A 21,401-nucleotide genomic window follows, 5' to 3' on the forward strand; every position below is an offset into this window, starting at 1 on the left:
AAATCAGATTTTTTTTTCAAGCCGGCGTTGTTATATTCATCCTCAGCAAAATCTCATTTTACAGTGGATGCATTAATTGCAATTTCTTTAGAAAAACTGATTATTATTTTTCGATACATCAGATCCGTTAGAGAAATTGCATCTTAAAAATTATTTACACCAAAAATTCTTGAAAATCATCGAATGCAGAATAAAAGTCACGAAAATATTCGTGATCGGTAAACACACTGGTCTTGCACATTTTAATTAATAAATAAAATATTTTATTTCATAACAGCAGACCCAATTTTTTTGAGGTTTACGACTACCAATATTCAACTCCGTAGCCTTTTAATTTCGAAAATAATCCGGAAGACAAGGGAACTCCTGGATCAAGTGTTGGAAGAAATTTGCCTTCATGGAGGACTTTTTGGTGGAACTAACCCGCATTTACATTACATGGAGAGGAAAACCTCGAAAACCTTCACGGTTAGCCTGACGTCAAAAGGAAACTCTAACCCATGATCCATCTACCATTGAGAATATTTTACGTCAGAACAGCGGTCGGTGCAAGCCATCGCTGGGATTGGAACCCGGTTCACGTTTAATTTCTGATTAAATTACTTCCACCTGGGATTTTAATTCAAAAATTGATAAATTTTGGAACATTGTTAACTACCCGACAAAATGTAGTAAAAATGAAGTTTCAGTTTATTCATAATCTAAAAATCAACAGCACATTTTAATTTATGAATAAAATATTTTATTTTATAACAGCCGTTGAACTGCCGACCCAATTTTTTTTTATTTGTGGGGGGGGGGAGGGGTTTACGAGTATTAATGTTAAACTCCGCAGTCTTGAATTTTGAACCTAATCCAGAATACAAGGGAATTCTTGGATCAAGTATTGGGAGGAATTTGCATTTGTGGAGTACTTTTTGATGGAACTAACCCGCGTTTGCGTTACATGGAGAGAAAAACCACGAAAACCTCCCACGGTGAGCCAAGCTGCAAGGAAATATAAGATTTATATTTCTTTGATAAGATTTACATCAAGCACCATACATGGATTTATTTTCAGACTAATCGATCTTTTAGCAATCATTTTTTATTTCAATTTATAACCATCGTTGAACAGCTGACCCAACTTTGGGTTTACGTCTACCAATGTTCAACTCCGTAGCCTTGTCATTTTGAACCCATTAAGGAAGACAAAGGAGCTTCTGAATCAAGTATTGGGAGAAATTTTGCCTTTGGTGATCCTTGTGATGGAACTTAAATCATTTGTGTTACATAGAGAGGAAAACCTCCTACGGTTAGCCTAACGGCAAGGGGCTTTCTTTCTCTCCAGACGCGGATAAGTACCTACGTTAGTACAGCCCTTACCCGTATAATCCGCGTCTGGCCACTATTCCAGCCAACCTCAACCAATTATTTAAAATTTCAAAAGAAAGGAGGTTACAATTTTGTTTATAAATGTACAGAAATATTTTTTTGTTTATAAATATACAGAAATAACAATTATAGTTTAAACAAGAATTTTTTTAATGTATATATGGCATATAGAAAGTGACAATAAATGAATTTTGAAAAGTAGAGAAGAAAAAGGTTAATAAAAAAAATGTTTTTTTTTTAGTTCTCGATTAAAATTTTGATTCTCAGGTATTAAATAATAAAATAAAGCAATTAAAATGCTATAATAATAAATAAAAAATTGAGTAGAAAAGATATGTACAATATTTACAACATACGGCAAGGGGACTCTAACCCATGATCCGTCTACTACTGAGGATATTTTACGCCAGCACTGTGGGAGGCGCAAGCCTGATGCGGAATTCGTATCGACTAGCCTTCAGCGGGATTCGAACCCGGTTTACCTCATTGGAAGGCGAACCTCTGAGCCATCACGGATCAAATGAAATATTACAAATTGTTTTTTAAAAAAACTGCTCTGTGCTTTAAAAAGTAATAGTGCGAATAACTTGAGATTACATAGTCTCGGCTGATTTTTTAAGGTACTATGTTAATTTGATATAAAGTTCGTCTTAAAATGTGTTGCAAAAATATTTTATAAAATCTTTAAAGGAAACGCAAATGAACGTTGGTGGATTATTTGCTTCATCAGTCTTTTGTAGGCCATCGCGCAAAAAAGGTTATAAACAAAAAAAAATTTAGCTAGATTCTGACCTAGAAAACACAAGACTGAACTTTACGTCAAAAGTAAGCCTCTTGTAATAAATTGTAAGCACACACTACTAAAAGTTCTGTCCATACAGTTTTTGACCGCTTTATGAATTAGGAAAAAAAAGTTTGAATTTAAACTGAAAATCAAACCTTTCTAATTATATCTAACAAAAGCGATATGGTCAAAAAAAGTTTTCACTAAGTTTCGACTAAACAACCACGTGTTTTTACTCCAAATATTAACAGTTATTAGAGAATCGTTAACCCAACAACCATTTTTGCTGTTACAAACGCCAACAAAGTTACGACCAAAACAGTTTGTACCCAACTTCTGTTAAATGGATTAAATTTGAGCATTATTAATTTTGATTTGAAACGACATTTGAAATCATTCTATTATACATAAACACATAGAGGAAAATTGTTATACAGCTAAATTGTTCCTCTAGTCAACCCTTAAAGAAATTACGTTTTGTAGTGTGTCTACCACTACAAAAATGTAATTCTAATTCACTAGTATATAAGACATGTTACTTGATTCTATGGTGGGGTAACTTTTCATAGATGAAGGTTGACAATGCCGATAACTCCTCTCCCCACATGTTTGTCTCCCCACTCCTAGCGAGCCTTTGATCTAATAAAGAAGAGAACACATATCGGCATCTGGAACTCTCCCTTTCAACAAAAGAAAATCTACACCAACCTGCATCTCTGTCTGGTTTTACATGCCTACCTTTTTAACCAATCAGATACATGCAGTGTGAGGGTTGGATGAACTCAAAAACAATACTCATGTAATTGCTTTATAATTTGTTTTTAATAATCAATATATATCTTAAAATAAATAAACAAGCAAGTCTTGCTAAACCACGATGAAAAATAAAGCTATCTCTTACACAGTCTGTCTATGGGAAGAATTACCCTAGCCATATGTCTAGGGCAGTGGCGGTGACTATGATTACAAGGTTTAATTATTTCAAGTAAGAGTATTGGGTCACTATTTAAGATGGGATTTAGCTGGTTTCTGTGGCAGCAGACGGCCATAGATTTTGTTCTAAGGGGAGTTTTTTTATATGGACTGTAAAGTTTAAGTCTAGTCTAGTTTTTATGTAGACTATAAGTCTTTATATAGACTCTATAAGTTCCTCTCTTCGTTTTCCGCTAATCCAGTGATCTTTCTCACAGTGCACTTATTCGTTTTGTAAAATATAATTGTCTTAAATGTATTAATAAATTCTTATTTAATTTTGAGATTTGAAAATGCTTATCACATTTATATCTTATTGTTTTCTTTGCAATTTTTACAGAACAAGTGTGGCCTTGGTTTCTTTATAGGGAAGAGTTATGACGTTAATAATGTAATGCACCATAATTTAGGTACGGATTTCATTTTTATGTTCCATTAATTTTAAAATCTCCATGTGTTCTGACTAATCATTAAATTCTTCACTTTTTACTTCGCAATAAAGATTCCGAAACAGTTTAATTTTTATTCGAGATGCAGTAGAAATACTATTTTAGTTTTTTGAAAACACTTAGTGCAGCTTAATGATGCTAACTGTCCCTTTTGCTGGCTTTTTTATTCTCGTTAAAATGTGAATTTCAAAACCTATTCTCTTAAACTCTCAGTAATCTGAATTCTCATTATTCAGCGATCAGACTCCTTTAAACTTGAATTTTGATGTAAACAATATTTTTTTTTCTCATTAATTTAAGAGCTTTTACCCAAATGGTAAACAATCATTAAAAAATTGCTTTACTTTCATGATGTTTTCTGAGAATATTTTGAATGATACCTTACAATGAATGATACCTTTGAAGGATACCTTTAAACTTGAAATGTTCTAGTAATATTTTAAAAATGTTTTAAATTTCAGTAAAGATTAGAAAAATTCGGTAATCTCCATTTACCCATCAAACTTTTTGTTTGATTGCCCGCTAAAAAATTCCCCACAGAAATTGTAGCTGATTTTTTGACCAAATCAGCAAAAATTTGGATTTACAATCTGAAGGTATTAAATTTAATCTATCATCGCTATCCCGATAAGAATTTTGTTGATTTGTCCACAAAAAATAAATACATAATAATAATATTCTTCGAAATAAGTTTCAGCTAATTTTCGACGAATTTTTTTCTAACTAATTCGACGAATAAGTTTAAATTTCGCCTCCAAATTTAAACCCAGTTTCGGACATTGTTAACCTAAGTAAAATAATTGTTTGCCCATTTGTCAAATTATGTTTAGGATTAAATAAGTTTTAACGATGTATTAACTTAGAAGATAATTTGCTTCCAAACAGTGGCCCATTGCATAAAATTATTAGTGCATTTTAATAACATGACAAAATGGAAAAACAAGAACAAACTATAAACCTCTTTGTCCTTGAAACAATAAATTTGAACTTTGTCTTGAAATGTTTGCCCATAGTAGCAAACCATTATCCAACCAGAAATTTCCTGTGACTTAAAAGTATTTGTCCAGTGTAAACATTCGTTACGAGGTTTACAATAAAAATAGCCTTTTCTGAAGAAGACCAAGCTGGCCAATTTTTTCAAAAAAGCTAGAGTAGGAAATATTCATTCCATCTAAACTTTTCTTTACCAAACCTCCCATATAAATACATGGTTACTTCGGAATAAACCCCTTAATCTTACTATGTTAAAAAAACGGTCATAAAAGCGCCTATTTCTTATTCAATTAAATTATATACATAGAAAAGATGTAAGTACAATATTTATGCATGCATTTTTGATTTTCGAGATTTTTTCTTAGCTTGAAATTTAAAACTCCATGCAACTCTGACTCCATATTGTACTCAATATTAAACAGTATTTTATCACAGAGCACAGTATTCACAAAGAGCATAAGTAGCTGGGCTAAGTGTACGAAATATATATCGCAAATACATATATTTGGATGGTGCTGACACCTTGTTTAAAATAAACTCTTGTTACATTAAAAATAATCTGGTGCAGCCACCTTCTATATAAGAAAAGAATTTAAAAAATTTGGGGCACAAGAGACGGATATGTTTAAACCATTTCGGTGCATTACTTTTGAACACTCTCTATCCCGAAAATATCAGGGGCACGAGAAATGTGAGACGAAAGCTTATACCTTGATTTTGACGAGATTCAGCTGGAAGGGGCTAAGTTAATCTTTGACCTAGAAACCACAATTTTGAATGTTACCTCTAAACGTCATTTCAATTTATAGTATACCTTAAAAGCACCTTTTTCCCATTAATAAATACCATTTGCCTGACTGTTAAAATGTTTTACATCCAAAATCAGTTTTAGTTTATTTTTGACCTGGAAATCACGAATGTATTATGTATCAAAACGTTAAGCCCATTACAGGATATCGTTAACCCATCAAACCGTTTTTCCAACCATTAAAATATGGCCAAAGTCAGTTATCTAGTTTTTGATTAAATTACTTCAAGCTGGAATTTTAACTCGAAAGTTAATAAATTTTTGAACATTGTTAACTATCCTCGAAAAAGTAGTAAAAATGAAATTTCAATTAATATAATCTAAAAACCAAAACTTTAAACTTTGCTTCGAAATGTTAGTCTATTGATCAAAATAACTAGCTCACTGAATATTTCGGTGGCCCATTAGGCAAAAAAAACTATTGGTCATTTGTTAGATACACGGCGATGAATCTGAAGTTTCCAGCAGTTTTAGTCTTTTAAGAAGTCCATTAATCCGTGATAAACGATATTGGGTCTTTAAAAAAGAGTAAAAAGAAAGTTTAAAAGTTTCAAAATATTTTTTAAAAAAAAAACACTCTTTTAAATTTTAATGCTAGATTGGCTTTTTACTTCGTTGCTTTCGCGTGTCATTCGTGGCACGTGTTAGTCACTTTTGCGTTAACCCATCTGAAATTATTGCTTCTTTAAACAGGTAAAAAAATGTTTTTTTCAAAACCAAGCTATATAAGTCATTTCTGACAACAAAAACCGTTAGGTTTGAAATTTTCCTCCAAAAAAACATCGTTAGTCCATATTAAACTATCAAAATTTTAATTTGGCAAATGTTAAATGTCATGGCTAAAAAAATATAATGGCTAAAAGAAATTTAGCAGTATTTTTGTCCTTGGCGCCACAAGTTTGGGTTATGCCCTAAAACGTTAACCCGTTGTAAAAATTGCTTTTTTTGTAATATTACTTCGGAAATATAATTTACTTTTCATTTTTAATATAAAATTACGAAAATCATTATATTTTCAATGCTATATTTAATTATTTAAACGTACTATATTAATTATTTTTTATTTTTGCTCGCCATATTTCAGCCGCCATTTTGTTTTGTTTTTTTGCTATTTTTAGTGTATTTCAAAATTTCAACTATGAATTCAATTTACCTGCACATAAAAGCCCCTAAATTTTGAAACAAATTTTATCGAATTACTAAATTTGGCCACGAAACCAAGGATGCTGGCCCACTGTGCAAACGTTAAATTTGTATAGGAAATCGTTGAACCACCTAATTTTTTGCTAGCCTGTCAGACAAAAATAGAAAATTCTAATTAATATTTATTGAGAACTTTATCTCTTTTAAGTTACTCTCCTTCTCCCTGTTTTACGGAATTTTCTAACTTGTGCTCTTGTAAATACTTATTACAATTCTAGATTTGATCTATTTGATTCCTAGTTATTAATTTATTTATTTTTTTGCAATTTCAGGTTGTTGATGTTGCCTATATTTAAGAGTGAAGAGAAAGCCTTAAAAATGCGACTATTTGATACTAAGTTCCAGGTGAGGAGAAGGTGGCTATTATTTTAACCAAAAATTGCTCGAAAAGTCAGAAAAAAGACGAATTTATGAAAAGATAAATTTAAAATGTTTTTTTATTCCTGCTAAGCTCATAAGTTGCTTCATATCTAACTATATAACTCGTATACAAATATAAGATTTCGAAAAAAATCATATGAAAATGGTCGAAAAGCGATGAATAAATTCGTAAAAAAATGCATGGTGACAGATTTTAATTTGTATTAAAACCTTCATTAGCAATATCAAAAAGTGATAATTCAACTTCCTATTCGCATGACGTAATAACAGGATATTTCAGAATTTTATTATAATAAGAAAATAATAATAATAATAATAATATTTTTAAAAACCACGTTTTTGTAGTGGAGAATAATAATTAAAAAATAAAAATTTGAAAAACGAAAAACGTGGGGCGCATGAAATACATAACAGTAATGTTTTATTAGTGTGTGTATGTGTGCTTATGAGAATATGTGTATGTAAATCTGTAATTATATCTGAATGTGGATGTGTATGTAGAATACGTTTGTGTGTATGCATGTATGTGGATGTGCATGTGTATGAGTAAGAAAATTTGTATATGTACTGTTATGTATTTCATGCACCCGACGTTTTTCGTTTTTCAAATTTTTATTTTTTAATTATTATTCTCCACTACAAAAACGTGGTTTTTAAAAATATTATTATTATTATTATTTTGTACTCACTTCCAAGGTCTCTTTTCACTCACTGCACACAAAACTTCTCAACTGACATGTGACACTAATTTGAAATAATCGAATCGACAACAAAAGACAATTGCGAAAATATTAATTTTTCTTTAATTTTATTTTACTTTGTATGCCTTTTTTCTCTTCATTTTCATGCATTGTCATCCAATTCTGAACTATATGCCAAATTTGAAGTCTGTAGCTAGTCGGGAAGTTAGTTTAAAATCGATTACAAAATTTCATCCGAACAGACCTGCACGAAGGCAAGTTAATGTAAACGTGGTAAAAACTATAGAAAATTGACTAAAAATAATCAGTAAACTACGTCGAATTATTATTGAATGCCTCAAATTAAATGTGTCAGAATGATAATTCGAAGTTCAAGCGTCGCAATCTCATATAAAATAATATTGGAATTTCAAAATCCGTGAGGAAATGATCAGTAAACGACATGGGTTAGTCGCTATTCAGCGTGTTAGATCAACAACTTCTAGACAAAAGGTCTCGGCATGGATCAATTTAGTTCTCAGACATAAAGAACACAAACTGCGCAGTGGATGAAAAATAGGAACGATGTCGCTGCGTTCGGGCTACTAACAAGGGAGACTAAGGAGGTGTGACTCGACAATTTTGAAATAAACTAGTGGGATGTATGCCTTGGTCTGGACAGACCTTCATGTGTTCGATAGAAGTACAGGTCAACGATGCATGGACTCTATCCTTGCCCCCCATATGAGACTTTCCGCACAGTATATGAACCAAATTTCAACTTTATCTACGATAACGATCCTACACATAGGGCTCAGTTCGGAACGAATACCTCTAACCGGATGACATACCACGATTGACGTGCCCTGCGATGTCCCCCGATCTGGACCCCATCGAACACATATGCGACGCAAATCAAAGTTCAATTGCTATGAGCTCAAGTCTGCCTTGGTGCATGAGTGGGTGTGGTTGCCACAGTGATTGATAAGGACCCAGGTAAACAATATGAAAAACCGAGAGTGGTGTAACTGTTAAAGGTGATCATACACGCCATTAGACATGTATTTCTCTGACAGGGTGTCGGTCTGCTTCTTTGCTGTACAAATGACCAGTTTCGTTATTTAGGGTACAGATTTTGCGTATATTGGTCTAATGTCAAATAATATTTTGGCCAGGTTTGGTTTCATTCTACTTTTTGGTTTTTTTATTGTAAAAGGAAACTATGTCTCATCAAATGTTGTCACCAGTTCATATCACAAAAAAATAAAGTTCGAACAAAATTGGTCTAATACTTTCTGACAAATAGAATTCTAAGTAAGATTTTTTTTTTAAATTCTATCTAGAGACGAAGGCTATCTTCCATAGACCTAATGTAAATAACTTTCCCAAGGGTTGGGAGACGGGATCTGTGTATAAAGGAAAAGACAGCATTTAGAGGCACAGGCGATGAAGATCTTCTTAAAACTGGTTTTCGCCCACCTCTCCCAACCGCAGTTGAGATCGGGATCAGGAGGAATGTTTTCGATTCACTTAAAAAATTCCCAAGATGCAACGAAATACGCAAAAAGTTAAATCAACATAAAGGAATCCAAACTTTCGATTGCAAAGAATCCAAATTCGACGAAAAAAAATGTACGTTTTTGTGTCTGATTTCGTAACTTAACTGGTTATGGTTATCTCGTAACTTAAAATATTGTCTAAACTAATTCTGCGAGGGATAATAATGAATCTAAAGGTGAAAGAAGTTAAACGTTTTTGAAATGTTCATCAGTCAGCGATGATGTGTTTTTAATAACGTTGATTAGCAATAGTTAAGTAACAAATATTCATAAACAGAAATTATGTAGGAAAAATTTATTACAAACGTTAAATAAAATTTTCTCCTTTCTTGACATTATTCAACGCTGTGCTGGAAAACAAGTATAAAGTCGAGCTGAAAGTCACCGAAACACCGCTGTTATAGCTGAATATACAAATTTATTTTCTGCTCGCAAATATAGCGTCTAATTGCTTAACATGACAAGTTTATTCCATATGGATGGTTAACTGGATATAAACAATAAAAAGCTTCGTGAAACCGGAAGAAATTTAGAAAACTTCCGGTGTATCCGTCCGCTTATGTTAAGCCTGCCTGTTAAGTCACACGTCGCCTCGTAAGCGTAATATTCTAGGAAGCTTTATTGTTTCGATTTGTGTTTAAATTTACGCGTAAATTTTACCACTCATAAGAGTTTTCTGTAATTTATAAATTCAAACAGGTCTTGAGCCAAAAATAAACTTTAAAAAATATGATAGCATAAATAAAGGGCAAGGTTACTTTTATTTTATTTTATAACCGTCGCTGAGCAGTCGACCCAATTTTCCGGTTTTCGACTACTAATGTTCAACTCCGTAGCCTTGTAATTTTGAACCCAATCCAGAAGACAAGGGAACTCTTGGATCAAGTATTTAGAGAAATTTGCCTTCGTGGAGGACTTTTTGATGAAACTAACTAGCATTTGTTTTACATCACGAGAACCTCCTTTCTATTAATTTTATATTATATTTATTATATCATGAGAGCCTCCCACGGTTAGCCTGGTGGCAAAGGGACTCAAACCCATTATCGGTCTACCACTGAGGATATTTCACGTCAGCTCTGTGGTCGGTGCAAGCCGGATGCGGATTCGTATCGACCTGGGTTCGCTGGGGTTCGAACCCGGTTCACCTCATTGAAAGGCGAACGCTCTATCCCCAGAGCCATCATGTCTCTATGTGTAAGGTTAGCCGTGCTGTGAATGTTATCCCTTATTTAAATCCTCACCAATTAAATCAATATTAAATCTTATCCCTTATTAAATCCTCACAGCAAGAAATTTGAATCTGGAAGCTTGCTAGTCTCGGTCATCTGCACAAATTAAATGTAAATACCATGCAGAAGCCGCTCGGTTTAAGTAATAATCCAAACATTTAATTTAAAAATATCAAGGAAAACTCAGATTGCTAAATGACACGAAAATGCTCGTTTAGCATATTGCAAAGGAATATCTCAGAATTTACGAATTGGAGTGAAGTGGTCATTTCTGATGAAAGAAAAAGTTTAGATATATCAGATGGCTGTCAATATTTTTGGCTAATGCGGTACTCCATACTCAACTTACTCTTACTTACTCGAGTAATGTGTAATGCAATTCACTTCATTCTGTTATATTGTTCTTAATATGTCATAATCTATGACTCCACGTAGAAAGAATAGAATTTACGACTGGCGTAGAATAGGTTTGTTAATAAACATCCAAAATACACAAAACATGGTATAACTGCCTTTTTCCACTTGACACTAAGGAATTTATATACAGTGTAATCAGGAAACAGAAATGACGTAAGAATGAGAATATTCTAAAGCATTCTATAAGTAATAAATAATAACATGGAGAAACGAACTCGGGACCTCCGCGTTTCCAGGGTAGTGCTTTTAGCCGGTCGGCCATGCCGACACATTCCGTGACAGTATTATAAAAAAAATTATATAAGTCCTTTAGTCTTAAGTAGTATTACTTTCTGAGACTTCATACTCTTTCTCCATCACTGTATCACGCAGAGGAATTTTGAGTGCGTCACTCAGAATTCCTCTGCGTGATATTTGTCTCGCGTATTGTCCTTCCATGCGTTAATGCTTCCAAATTGAGTCCCGCAGTGAGCTGATCGTGAAGACACGGTTCCCAGTAGAACACTGAAGTCAGGCGTCACTGGCTGAGGTCAGTAAGAGTGTGAGAGACCATTTTGATCAGCCTGCTTAGAGACAGAAAATGCGCTGTATCGGTTCTCGTTAAACTGTTCTACCGTAAAATGGCCCCGCAGTGGACTGATCGTTAAGACACGGTTCCCAGCAGATCACCGAAATCAAGTATCACTGGCTGCGGTCAGAGTGAGGGTGCGTGACCACTTGGATCAGTCTGCGTAGGGACAGAGGGAGTGCGGTATGGGTCCTCGTTAAACTGTTCTACCGTAAAGTGCTCGACTTCACGTGCAGATCGTCGGGCTACCGATGCAAGGGTGCCATCTCCTCTGCAGAGGATCAAAATTGTGATGGCATGTCTTCGGATCATCCTCAGGGATGTTTCCCAGACAGTCGGCAATAGCCCATTGTGCAGCTCTAGTGCGATGTAAAGGGACTACAACTACAAATCTACCGTAAAATGAGCCACTTCGCGTGCAGGTCGTCGGGGGATCAAATCAGTGGAGCCATCCCCTATGCAGAGGATCAAAATTACGATGACATGTCTTATTCCTCAGGGATGTTTCTCAAACCGTCGCCAATAGCCCATTGTGCAGCTCTACTTCGACTTAAGTAAAGTACCTACCTATTTATTTATATTTGGTCTATACGGGAATGAGATCGCTAACTCGCTGGCAAAACTTGGCACAAACGAACCTCTGCCGGAAAGATTGGCACTCACATCCTCGGAAATTCACTCCATTAGAAAGAAAGGTGTCCAGCTAGTCTGGAAGACTCCCCCGGTGCATATCTGGTACTCTGGGGATAAGCCGGATTGTGCTTTGACCTTCAGAGGTAATAGAGGCTATCAGACCGCGCTCACTAGATTCATCAGCGGTCACATAAAGTGCATGAGGTATGAACAGCAGCAGATCCCACCTGCAACAAATGTTTTTCCAGTGCAGCCAGCCCGGCCCACCTCCTTAGCTGTGTGGATTTTGAAAAGGAGGATTTTCTGCCCGACCCGGCCTTGTTTTTTGATTTCCTGGGGGTGAATGGACTCATGGACCAGTGGGGATGAGAAATAGCAACAACACCTACCTATTTAGCAATTTTTTTATAACATAATAAAATTTTATAGGGATTGGCTTATTTTTGGGAGAGTTATTGCTGTTTTTGTAATTTTTCCTTAATTTATGATAGCCAGTATTATTGTGGAATAATATAATTATGAAGAAAGATACTTTTGAAGAAATTTTACTCAGCGTTAATTCTTTCACTTACGTTATCACGAGGGAGGGGCGTTAATTCTTTCACCTTTCACTAACGTTACTGGTAACAGTGCAAGAATTGTTAATATATATCATGCTATTAGAGAAATATGAGTTTTTGAAAATGCACCACTTTACTGGATTCTGTTATGGTGCTGTAGCTTTTTTTCCCATAAAAATCTTATGTCAGAAAAGTTTTCAAGATTTAACTACCATAAACAAAAGTTTAAATTATCTTGACACCAAGGACTTTTTTTTTCATGTTCTGGTATTTATGAAATAAATGAATAAATAAGAAAGAAGTTATAACCCAAACCAAATTTAGAGAATTTATAACCAAAAAAAAACAGATATTTGAATTCCGTCTCCATTTATTAAATCGTTTTGGGAAATCATTCACCCATCAAAAATTTTTGTTAGCTACCCCGCTTAAAAAATTTGTGGTTAGGAGACATTTTAGCTAATTTCTGAGCTACAAACCAAAATCCTTACTTTTTTCACAAGCATTAATCCATATTACGACACCATTAGCCTAATGAGCAACGTTGAATTTTTTTCTAATCACACAAGTTTGAATTTTACTTTAAAATGTATGTTTTCTTCTCAACCAAAAGCTTTTAACTTCAACAGCTAATAAAAAGTAATGGATGAAACAAGCTATAAATAATTTTTGACTATAAATGCACAAGTTTTAAATTAGCCTTCAAATGGTATAGAAAATCGTTGGAACAGCATAGTCGGTTTTTTGCTTATTTTCAAACATTAGAGTAAGTAATTTGGAAAAAAAGTCATAATTCTTTTTGATAATAGTTTTGATTTAAATAACTGTAGTAATATTTTAAAAAAGTTATTCAAAATATACTTTTTGTTACAGGGTCTGTCACAAAAGGAGTTAAATCTGTGGAAAAGTTTGATACGTTGCCAACACAAATTAAAATTTAATAAGAAGTGATCAGAAGAAGTTGTAGTATCTAATGCGAAATTGATGGATTTGAGGTGAAAGTTGACATCTTCGATAACATCTTCCTCAACATGGGTGTTCAGCTGCTGTAACGAAAGTCTACTAAGACATCCGTCCTCTACCGAATCAATTAATTTGAAGATACTAGATAATAGACTAGTCTCTTGGTAATCATCTAGAATCTTGCCCCAGACCAAGACAAGGGTGATGAGCCTATAGGATTCAGGCAATCTTAGATATCTCTTTAGTTTACCAATAAGGGCGACCACGTTATATAATTTTCCATTATTTTTGGAAAAGTTCCCGCTTTCAGACATTTATTGAAGAACTCCAGTAGCCAACGACGATTGATACAGAAGATATCTCCGAAAATGTCCACCCGGCGCCTGATTTTAGAGTTAATCCATTGGGAATGGTGGACCACTATTTGCCAAGTTACCTCACCGGTGCATGTTCTAAATCAACCTCCGGAAAATGATGTGACGTAATATTTTCAACAGTGCCCACTAAACCTATTAGTAGTTGAATCATCCTGCTTAGTTTGGACTTGGTCTCAAGCACTCGCATTTGGTAATAGAGAAGATTAGTCGATTGTAAACCATGTTTAAAGACATCTTCTGAACCATACTTTTAGGAAATTTTCTTTTACTGTCTTATACTCTATAGGTTTGTAATGCGATGCACACAAAAAATAAGCTGCATCAATGTATAATAGTAATCTTATTATTGACAAAAGGCTCAACGGTAAATCAACATGCCTCTTTAGGTTAAGCCTCCTGATTACTATAACAGATCTTATATTTTATTACTATGAATATGCTAAGCCAGTGATGTAATTAAAAAATTATTTTGTGTGTGTTTCATTTTTACAACAGAAGAAAAACATTTTAGCTGAATAGGGAAGTAATTGGGTTCTTTTTAGACATATTTATTGAAGTTAGACTCTACTGTAAAATTTAATTCATAAAAAATTGGTAAAGGGGACAGCTTATTGTGGAAATATATCTTCGCTAAAAAGAGGTGAGTGCTTAGGAGTAAGATATGTAATATCAGCAAGCTAATGCTAAAAACAACAGTTAAAATTAGAAATGGTGAATCTATTAACTAAATTAAAAGGAAAAATACGATATAAAATAAGTTATCGCAGACTAAATTTGCTTTAATTCTAAATATTGGAAGAATAAACTGAGACATCAGTGTTTTGCAAACTGGAGTCTATTTAGCCTGGTTATATTCTGTTAAAAGAAGTTAGATTAATTTTAAATCACCGTTTTTAGTAAATTTTAAAAACAGATTAGTACTAAAATTTATTATTACAAATTCTGTAACAATTCTAATGCTTAAAACAACTGAGGTAAAGGTTTTAGGTAGGTACAAAACATAATTAATTTCACCAATGTCTCATTTATTTTAATGTGAACAATATTGTATGAGACAATGTTACCATTCTCAAAGACTGATTAATTCCTCCCTGGTAACAAATATTAAATGAATTCCAGCAATAATAATGAAATTAATAAAAGATGATAAAAACCGTGATGTAGACTGAAAAACCCTGAGTGAGGAATCCGGTATAAATATAAAGTATTAATGAAATCAAGTACTAATACTGATTGTGCCTTCGAGTACTTATAATTCGATCCTGGTGCGTAGCGTTATTATTGGTGCTTTTTATTGGGTGGCATTAAAAAGTGCTTATTTTTCCCTTTTCAAAAATGAGAATTTTTCTTTACCACGTCTACTTTCGCGAGGTAATTTGCAAAAGCGTGTTTTTCATATTTTTTCTATTCAATTTTTTTGTACATTTCACACAACCAAAATTCATTTCGGCGTACCGTGGGTCCATAGCTTATGAAAGAGCCAATCATTTTACACGTTGGATGAAATACTTGCGAGTTTGCACGTGCGTCTACTAAGCTGAGATCGGTGAAATTTTTGCACTTTCATGTGCAGCTTTTGCATTTCGCATGATAATCTCCATTTCAGGCTTCATTTTCACCCTCTGATTTGAACCGAAAAACCTCTTGATCTTTCTATAATGGCTAATATAATTAAGAAAAGAGTTCTTTGTTAGAAACTAATTATTTTTGTCATGAACATGTAAAGTCTTTGAAAACAATTTGGTTAATGTATATAGTGCTTAAAATATTCTTTTAATGCTTAAAATTTAACTCTAAAGGTGCTTATTTTTTGTTGAAAGTTTTGGCTACGCACCCTGATGGTCGTAGGTTAGATAACTATTAGAATTATTTTGGTTTCATTAATTGTGGGATATAATACTAATCAAATAACACTAGCTGCAAGAATTTATTAAATAATGATGTTTGTATAGATCAAATATATAGTGTATTAATCATCTTCGTGTAAGACTAATAGTAAACGATCTACCCCTGAAGGAGTTTGTGGATAGGGGTTTCAAACTTCACGTGAACTAAACACAACAAAACTACAGAAAAGTAAAATCGAAACTAAAACGATCGATACACATAGGAAAAATCCCAAAATCGAAAAGATGATAAAAGAAAACAATAAAAATTTAAAGTGATTAAAACATCTAAGTGAATAAAATTAACCAACAGTAAAAGTGTCAAAAATACAGGTAAAAACATATAAAATAAGTAAGGTTAGGTAAAACATCAAATAGTAAAAATATGAAAAATCACATTAAATGCAAATAAGAATAGAATAATTAAAATAGTCGACTAAAAGTTAAAGTGTCCCCCATTCAAGGCTAAGTGCCTCTAAGATTAAAAGTGTTCTAAGGTAAACCAAAGTATCTCTAAAAAGGATAAACACTCAAAGATGATACCAGGTAAGACAGAGGGTGTTCACCAAGATCAAAATTTCATTTCGAATGTCCTACGTGTAATGAAGATTTCAGGTCAAGGGGAGAACATAGTCAAGGAAACGGTAAGTGACGAGGTAAAATACCAAAAGCAAATATTGAAATTAAAACCAGTAAACCAAAAGTTTAAAAAATAAAACCAGATAAAATTAGTCAGGTGTACTCTCAGGTGCAAGCAGATCATCCAGGTTATATTTATAAATCTTATGATACATTAACTATAATAATACTTATAAATAATAACTAAAATAAGTAATAAATAAATATGATTAACATTACGTAACAAAATTATCGTATTCATTTAATATTTATTTGAAATTTTTTATTTTTTTAAATCATTGTTTTTCGTATTTTTTTGAAATTTATTTTCAAAAAAATCCATTTTAAGGGGGTCATGGCCTAATGGGTGATCGGGCACTGCGAAAAATATATCGAAATATAATATGCCAGGACTAAATTTGAGTTTGCAGTCAAGATTAGATTTAAAACTAGAAAATAATGCATTTTGAATATATTCATGATTTAAATCGTTTGATTTTTTTTAAAAAAATGACTGATTTAAATCAGCTGCGATTTTTTTTTAAAAAAAACATTAACTTAAACAAACTTAATTTTCCTTTCATAACATTTAATATGAACATACTTAGTAAAAAAAATTACTATTTAAGATTAAAATATTTTCATATAATGTAATTAATAAATACATTCTTAAAAGTGTGATTTTTTGAAAAGTCTGATTTCATTGATTATGAATACTCATTGATTATTGATAATCATTGATTTTTAAGGAGCTAATTTTTACTACGAAATAATAAAAGGCATATGCATTGAATTTAAAAAATGTATTGATTTAAATTATTATTTTAAAACAAATAAATCAATAATTTAAACAAATTAAAAAAGATATCGATTAAAAAAAATTTAAATTAATTATAAAATATTTTTTTCTTCTATAAAATTAATAAATACAATATTTAGGGAGTGATTCTTTTAAACCAGATTTTAATGATAATGAGGATTTTTAACAAAGAAATATCGAAATGGATATGCCTGTAAATTATGATTACAGTGAATGCGAATAAGATGGATATGAAACTTTTAAATTGTAATCCTCCATTAAATATATTTAAAATAACTTTCTGACTAGAAACATATTTCAATTATACCCATTTAGTTTTTTGTTATTTAAAATGCAGTGTTTTTATAGCTTATTAAATCTGAAGTTAGCCTGTATTAAGACTTGCTTAATCCAAAGTGACAATTTTTTTCCAGTTATGTTTTCTGATCTGAACTAATTTACTCTTCATTTGGGTATCCAGTTGAAAAATTGTCTTCCAATTTTTAGCAGTCGTCAGCAAGTTGAGCTTGAAAAATACATCTGCGATTTTTCTCAACTCGGTGATTAGTATATAATAATAACTTCCTCCATTTTTGCAAGAAATAATAACTGTTTTAGTTACATTATTTTTAAACAATATTAAGTCTTATTAAAATCTTTTGTCAGATGCTATAGAAGGTAACTTTAAAAAAAAAATCTGATATAAATCAAATAGGTATGATTTTTGCAAACCGCAGCTTCTGGTGAGCGTTGTAATTATTAACTTTTCAGTAGAAGAACGGTAAAAATTCAAACATTTTCTGTGCATATTTTTTTGAAAAAATAATATGCAGAAGTTAGGTTCATATAGATTGGTTTAAAATTCATTTAAATGTTACCACTTTAAAGTAAGGTTCTTGCAATTTAATTAAAATTTAGTATTGCACCCAGAACTTGCACTTTTTAACAAACTTAAGGCGACAAGAGATGCAAAGATGCTTTTTTTTATTCGTTTTTTAACTTTTTATCCAAAAAGAGACAAGAGGGCATCAAATGCTTTTTTTTGTTTTTTCTCGAATATTCCCAATATTCTCGAAAAAAATCGCATTGTGCAAATTGAAAACCTTTTTTCAAAACTTCAAAAATCCCTTGTCACCTTAAAATTGACAAAAAGTTTCTTTCAGCTTTTAAATATAGTTTGTATTTTAAAATTGCTGAAGTAAAAGCTATTTAAAACATAAAAAATTACTATTAAATGAAAATTGCATAATTGACCAAAAATGGAGTAGCACTATATCCTCCCACCTCATACTTGCTTCTGACGATTATTATAGGCGAAACCACTATTTTATCAGAAATTATTTTACTGCATGATTGAAGTAAGAGGGATGGTCACAAGGGTTGTTTTGAGCTCACCACTCCAAGGGGCTTAAAAGTTAGCAACGCAGTCCACCAGGTTTTAGAAAACCATTAGAGCAATCCGCTATCACCGGATTAAAAGAGACTAGTTTTGAAATTTCATCAAATTACAGCTGGTTCACTTACGGATTGAAAGATAGTGGGTCTGAGCATTTAAAAAAAAAGGTTCGAAATTAGTTTAATGACAGAAAGATTGAAAAGTTAATGGGTTCAAATATTGGTCAAAAGAGACTGGTATAGTTGGTTTAAGCACCAGGAAAAAGTTAGTGGGTTCGAGTACATATCGGAAAAGAATGTGATCGGAAATTTTTCAAATGATAACGGTTTCGAGTAGAGATATAGATAGTGGGTTCGAGCTAGATAGACTGGTTGTTAAAGATTGGTCAAATTATAACAGATCAGGGGGAAAATAGAAAGTTATCGGTATTTTCCACCAAACACTGAGCAAAGCGTGAAGGTAGCGGGTTCGAATCCCGCTTTTACACTGGATGTATCTTCGTGCTGTCCTTCATTTTGACAAAGGTTTATAAGCCTAAATTGATCACACAAGCTTGCAAATGTATGAAAATCCAATAAACTGTTATCCATTATACTTCCATGAAACACTAAGCTGAGGTAATAAAAACCTCTAATTTGCAAGAAAAATTTAGCATGAGAGTAAAACACATGCATCGTAATTTTCGATAGTTATCTTTTAATTTCATTCATTATCAACTTTAAATAAATATCAATGCAATTCCCTATTTTTATTTAGTTAATATTCACATTATTTTAAGTATTAGACTTCTGGATCTGCATGTTCTTCTAAGCTGATCTCTTAAGCAAATATGCTTTCCAAAGGGTACCACTTTACTGAAGTTTCCGTGAATTAAAATTCTGCATTAAAGTGAAATAAGACCAGTTATTTCAGCTTTGACCACTTAGAAAGTGGGAGAATATTTTCAAAATTACAAATTATCTTTAGGAATAGTATTAAGAATACTATAGTTTTGAATATGCTTGCATAAATGAGTGCTACCATGCACTGGATACTCTGTAAAATTGGTCAACTCAGAGGACGAGACTAGAAATCAAATATTAAAATACTTTTATCTGAAAATCTTGCCTGGCAACAAATAATTACCAGGTAGTAGGTACATCTTCAGGTCCCTCGCTAAGGATTTAAAATATTTAGCCAGTAAATTTGCCAAATATCAACAGTATTCGCTCATTTTCGAAAGTCTTCGCCAAATGCAAGTCTTAACAATTTTTTATTATTAATTTTTTTCCTCATAGCAAACTATTTTACGATAGCTTGTATCAGGATTTTGGACTCAGTTCTAATTGGTTATGCAGCGTTTCTAACGAATATGTGACTGCAATCAAATAAAAATACTGATTTTTTTTTTTAGAAAAATTCATTTTGACGCAGTTTTGAGGATAGAGTAAAATATATATTTGTCTTTCTAGTGGAAAAAATCCTTAGTCAATACTTTTGCCGAAACACAATTTTATTCGCCAAATTTACGATTTCATTGCATTTTGCGAAGTGCCGAATGCTTACCCAAGTCGAAATTCTTGATGGTTCCATCAAAACATTTTGATGGTTTATGTTGGTTTCAGTACGATTTATGATGGTTACCATCATCCAATATTTTTTATTATGTGTTCATGGTTTTTGATATGCCCACAAGCTTCCATCAATCCATGATGAAAAAATGCTACTTAAATTTATGATGGTGAACCATCAAGAGAAGTTTTATTCTCATGAAACAACAATCCATGATGATCCTCGATGGTTTCATGATAGCTTAATGGGAATTCTTGTTGGTTCTCAGGAATCAAACCAATTTGTGTTTTTTTTATATTGGACCATCATAAATTAATCTGAATTCCTACATTGGGATGATAGTGGTCGCTCTAGCATCATTTGACCAACATCATTTGATGGACACCATCATCCAACATGTTTCGTCTTGCGTTCATGGTTTTTGATATGCCAACAAATTTCCATCATTCCCTGATGGAAAGTGCTACTTTGATGGTTTACCATCGAGAGAAGTTTGATTCTTATGAACCATCAATCCATGGTTGGGAATTCTTGATGGATCTCTGGAAACCATCAAAACAATTTGTTTATATTAGACCATCATAAATCAATCCGAATTCTTACATTGAGATGATGGTTTTTCATGATCGTCTCAACATTTGATTTCTAGTAAACTATGATGGAAATTTCTGATGGTTCAACTTGAACGAAATATCAAAACAAGTTGCTATTCTTATGCAGGACATCATAAATCAGACCAAATTCTTACATTGGGGTGATGGTTTCTTATGTTCGTTACCATCAAAAATGTAATGGTTTATGATGGAATTATTGATTGTTACCATCAAGATTTTTGACTCGAGTAGCGCGGGCGCTGCATCTATGATAATCACACAGAAAAAAATTGAAGTATACCCAACGAACAGAATTCTAGGGTTGGATAAAAATTCTGAATTGTTCACTTTTGACCGTATTTCATACGAAATTCACTAATGGTAATCTTTAAAGTGTTTTATTTTTGAAAAAATCATTTATTTTGCAATTCAAAAGAATTCTCAGTAATAAAGCACTTTAACTGTTTTGAAACATTCCAATTTTACAAAGATTAGTTTTAAGTCCAAATATTCTTTAAAACAAAAGTACAGTGTGCAAAATAAAAAAAGCAAACACCCTGAATAACTTTTGATCTACTGATCGGATTTACACGTACTATGTATCA

At 32.5% G+C, this 21,401-nt stretch overlaps 1 long non-coding RNA gene across 1 annotated transcript in view; it reads left to right on the forward strand.

Annotated features, from left to right (window-relative positions):
• The window catches only part of LOC147816954 (uncharacterized), a 111,778-nt gene extending 94,834 nt beyond the window's left edge, over positions 1 to 16,944 (forward strand). The window contains exons 11-13 of the long non-coding RNA XR_015429613.1: positions 3,471 to 3,540; positions 6,856 to 6,928; positions 13,487 to 16,944. This is a non-coding gene — a long non-coding RNA (uncharacterized LOC147816954). The remainder of the gene's footprint in view (positions 1 to 3,470; positions 3,541 to 6,855; positions 6,929 to 13,486) is intronic.
• Positions 16,945 to 21,401: the final 4,457 nt, after the last annotated feature.

Source organism: Parasteatoda tepidariorum, chromosome 1, assembly GCF_982258835.1.
Source record: "Parasteatoda tepidariorum strain Cologne lab strain chromosome 1, Ptep-v5.0, whole genome shotgun sequence".
NCBI classification, from domain to species: domain Eukaryota; kingdom Metazoa; phylum Arthropoda; class Arachnida; order Araneae; family Theridiidae; genus Parasteatoda; species Parasteatoda tepidariorum.